General features: G+C 45.7%; 1 protein-coding gene across 5 annotated transcripts in view; it reads right to left on the bottom strand.

The window, feature by feature from the left end:
• Window positions 1–4,845: 4,845 nt before the first annotated feature.
• The window catches only part of triqk (triple QxxK/R motif containing), an 18,979-nt gene continuing 18,824 nt past the window's right edge, over window positions 4,846–5,000 (bottom strand). For all 5 annotated transcript variants that reach the window (XM_012836068.3, XM_031586256.2, XM_031586260.2 and 2 more), the window contains exon 4: window positions 4,846–5,000. This exon is cut by the window's right edge and continues 396 nt beyond it. The gene's annotated coding sequence lies outside the window, so the exon portion shown is untranslated.

Here is a 5,000-nt window from a genome sequence, read left to right on the forward strand (position 1 = left end):
CACACACCACACACACACACACACACACACACACACAACACTACACAACACAACACATAATAACCTAAACACAAAAGTTTGGTGGGTGCAATAAGCAGGGATATAATCAAATATTGCTTCAGAGAAAAACATGGTGAAAATAGAAGAAAGAAACACACACACGCCCTCAGAGACTGGGTGGGTGGTGTGTGGGTGGTGGGGCGCGTTGGGGTTTGGGGGGGATGGGGTTGTGTGTGCAAATGTAGTTTATGCAAAACAAAACAAGCATAAAACTGCCATAGCAAGAATTGAGCATGGAAGCAGTTTCTTCTAAACCATAAATCATATGCACAATTTCTCCACTCCTATCCAGTTACTGTACACAGTGGGTATAATTACAGCATAAAGAGACATTCTGCAGGTACAGGACTGCACAGTGGCGGCGCACAATGCACACACAAAATTGCCAAGTCTGCACTGAGGCCACGTAGCCAGTTTCAACAGTCTGTAATTAAAAGACAACACACGCTATGCATACGATGTGCACTGTTCGGAACACGTTTGTTTATTCTGCAGTGGGAGGCTCTGGCCGAGGCTCAGGGTGCAGACCTCAGGTTCAGCTCTCCGTCAGTCCCGCTGCTGTTTCTACTGTAGTGTCTGTGATTATGATTCATGGGGACACAAACAAGTGAGTATTTGTGAGAGTGAGTTGGACTTGGTGATTGTGTGTGTGTGTGTGTACGTGTGTGGGTGTGTGTGTGGATGTGTCTGTGTGTGCGTGTGTGGGAATCCCTCACAGTAAAGGAGTGGACGGGTGAGAGGACGAGTAATTACTCCTGGGTGACACACTTCACATGACTAATGAGCCAATCTCAGTCCGCCACGGCCCCAGCCATTTGTCACCCAAAAGGAAAAGGCTTCAGCGAGTGAGTCTTGACTCGCCGCCTTCCCCGTTAAGGTCATGTAAAACGCTATGGCGCTAGCCCGCTGATTAATCTCCATGGAAATGGAATGCATGGAAATAAAACTCAATAGATCACTTCCAATTAGCCCTCATCTCTGGGGCAGCTCGGTAGTCAAGGTCACGGGACCTTTTGTGCCTTCCATTAATTACTCGTACGTACGGCCTCGGATCACGCTGACGGAACGGAGCTATTATTGTTGTCGAGCCGACTGCAATCAATTGGGCCGGCGAGGCGGAGAAGTATAATAGATCAATGTGCTAAGCAAGCAGTCTCTGACTGTCAACAGAGGCAGCCAAGAGCGGCTGAGAGGAGAGGAGCGGAGCGGAGCGGAGCAGGGGGATAAGAGGAGAGATGGGGATGATGGAACCGCAAGCTTTCATTGTGCAACTGGGTTCCAAGGCTACAGCACACGTGATATTAAATACAGACTTTATATAGGAATGTAGAACATGTTCAGGTAGTTACTGTAGAGGATATGTACCCTAATCATTTGTTAAATAAATTATATTCTTAGCATGGTATTCATCTGGTCAGTGAATAACCGGAACCAACATTGCATGATCGTGTTGCAGGGCAACTTGGTGAAAACAAACAGATGTCAAAGTCAATGTTTGACGATTCCCTGTGGCAGTTCGAAGATAAATAATTGAAAATCAACGAATGTGTGCATCTGACAGCTTCACGATCGGTTGGCAGGCTTTACAGCTGTTGTTCTCAGACGAAAGACGAAGACACAGACATCCGTTCAACATACACAACAAAGACTCATACAAATGTTACCTGTAGAAAAGAAAAGAATATTCATTTATGGTATCCAACAAAAATGTGGGCATTTGAAAATAAGTTCATGACATTCATAAAGAGATTGAATAGATTGTGAGTTTAGGGTAATTGTGTGTGTGTGTGTGTGTGTGGTGTGTGTGTGTGTGTGTGTGTGTGTGTCCACTCCCACAGCTTGCACTCTGCTGGCCACCTGTTGGTGTGTAATGAACGTGGGGAGGTGAGAATGAGCATCTCCCAGCTGCACCCCGAGAAGAGTGTCCACAAACACACACACATACAAACACACATATACACTCATGTACACACATACACACATACACACACAGAGGCAAACACTCATATACACTCATATGTACACACAATCACAATTAGTTGGCCAAAAACCCACACAAAACCCACTCAGTAGCACACACAGACAGAGCTACACCAACAGGACATTGTTTACATGAGAACACCACTGATAGGCACCTACCCTACCCATGGTTGGAACAGGGAGCCTGATCTGAGAACAGATGCAGTTCACACAACAGTTAGTGCTGCAAGTGAAATGACAGAATGGCAGACACACACACAGACACACACACACAACACACACACACACACACACAGACACACACACAGACACACACAAACACACAGACACACCAGACACACACACACACACACACACACACCAGACACACACACACAGACACACACAGACACACACACACACACACAGACACACACACACACACACACACACACAGACACCTGCACACACACCTCCACAGACAAACTGAATGCCTCTCTGTGTAACCACTTTTTGTTATGCATATAGTACATATACCCCATACCCTATGCTCACATTTATATACAATATATATTATTGCCACCACCGACATGTTTCTCTGTCCCCCCTTATGTGCCGTGGTTCTGCTTAAGATTCTTCCTGACTAACAGGGAGTTTTTTCTTGCCCCTGTTGCCATTGTGCTTGCACTAAGGGGGTTCAGGCTCTGGGCTCTGTAAAGCGCCTTGAGACAATTGTATTGTTATGGCGCTATATAAATCAAATTGAATTGAATTGAATTGAATATAGTAAACACTGAGATGGCTGACTGACCACTTCTACCAGCCAGCTCGGTTCTGCGCTGTTTTAGGTCGTCTTTAACCCCAGAGGCCCAATAAAAGAAGTATGGAGTAAGGCCATCTAAATGTGCCGAGGAGAAGGATGAGCAGGCAGTGATCTTCTGTGATGGACGTGTCCTGTGATGAAGTATGGAGTAAGGCCATCTCAATGTGCCGAGGAGAAGGATGAGCAGGCAGTGATCTTCTGTGATGGACGTGTCCTGTGATGAAGTATGGAGTAAGGCCATCTCAATGTGCCGAGGAGAAGGATGAGCAGGCAGTGATCTTCTGTGATGGACGTGTCCTGTGATGAGAGGACCAACAACACTGTGGCATTTACACTTAGCACAGGTTTGTATAAAAGCGATACCAATATTGAGGATGTGCTGTTAGTTATTGTCTGCTCACAGCCATAATGCTCAAACTGTAAACTGTGACTGTAAACATGGCAAAGGCAACTTTAAATGAGCATTAACTGTTCATTCTGCCTTTTATTTCTGTGTTAACAGTTCCATTTGCTGAGTGTACTGGAGATGGAAAGCTGTATGAAAAAGGGATCAAGACAACTCAATGTAGAATAAAACAAGTCATCTTTATATAAACCCGATTTTGTGTGTGTGTGTGTGTGTGTGTGTGTGTGAGTGAGTGAGTGTGTGCGTGAGTGTGTGTGAGTGTGCGTGTGTATGTGTATGTGTGTGTGTGTGTGTGTGTGAGTGAGTGAGTGTGTGAGTGAGTGTGTGCGTGTGTGTGTTTGTGTGTGTGTGTGTGTGTGTGTGTGTGAGTATGTGTGTGTGTGTGTGAGTGTGAGAGATGTGTGTGTGTGTGTGTGTGTGTGTGTGTGCATGTGTGTGCGTGTGTGTGTGTTTGTGTGCGTGCGTGGGAGTATGTGTGTGTGTGTGTGTGTGTGTGTGTGTGTGTGTGTGTGTGTGTGTGTGTGTGTGTGTGTGTGTGTGAGTGAGTGAGTGAGTGAGACGGCAATAGAGAGACATAGAGATGGCAGATATGAAAGCAGTGAATGGAGAGAGGTAGAGTAGCAGCACAGAGAAAAGCAGAGAAAAATAGAGATTGGTGCAGAGAGGGCTTTGCATGTCAAGGCCAGAGTACTAGAAGACCGGGGTTTATCATCTTTTTGCATCATGCCAGAGCGACACAAAAGGCAAAACACACACACACACACACACACACACACACACACACACACACACAGACACAGACACAGACACAGACACACACACACGATCACACACACACACACACACACCACACACACACACAACAACACAAACACACACACACACACACACACACACACACACACACAGCATACAAAGCTCAAGGTAGCAGTAGTTAGATGATTAGGATTCCTCCATATTGTATGACATGCATGGTCCTTCAGACCCCACACAAAACCAGGCAGTCAACTGCATTCCCACGTCAAGGTCCTGGTCCATAATAGTCCATAAGTCCTGTATCTCTCGTTCACTCCGGCTACCCCATCCCCTGCTCCCTGCGGCACTCCACAGAGGCAAACAAAAAAGAAAAGACACAGGGATGGTATTTGCCATGCTAATCACCTCAGTGGTGCAGACAATGCTCCGTGTGTGGGTGGGGCGGTGGGGCGGGGGCATGGGGGAGTGTGCACTTGAGGATTCCAGACACATGCTCAATCAGAGGCAGGCGTTCTGGCTCTAATCTCCACTGCCGTGATCTGAGGGAAGTGGAAGCAGACAGCTCTGCACAGGAATGTGGCTGCTTGGGGTGGAATGGAACTCCCTGAATGATGGATGGAGCGAATCCTTCTAGAAAGATCAGCGTTAAAACACAGAGATTTCTGTTTGTGCTTCGAGGAAAGGTAGAGAGAGTATGATGGAGAGAGAGGCGGAGAGGGATGTATTAACAGACCATGTCAACTGTGAGTGGCGTCATGTGAAGGCCATGACATTGAATGTGTGCTTAAAAGGAATGCAAGTCCATTCAAAACTGATCAATTCAATATGCTCTTGATTTTCGTTTTAAAGATCCTTCAATATTTATTAAAAAAGAAACATTGGGATAGAAAATAATCACAATAAATTTAAATGTGAAACAAAATTCAAAAGCAAATCGAAACAATGTGATTGAGTGCAAACAGAATAAGTGTCAAATCTTCAACAGTGAACAATGGA

This window comes from Clupea harengus, chromosome 19, assembly GCF_900700415.2.
Source record: "Clupea harengus chromosome 19, Ch_v2.0.2, whole genome shotgun sequence".
NCBI lineage: Eukaryota > Metazoa > Chordata > Actinopteri > Clupeiformes > Clupeidae > Clupea > Clupea harengus.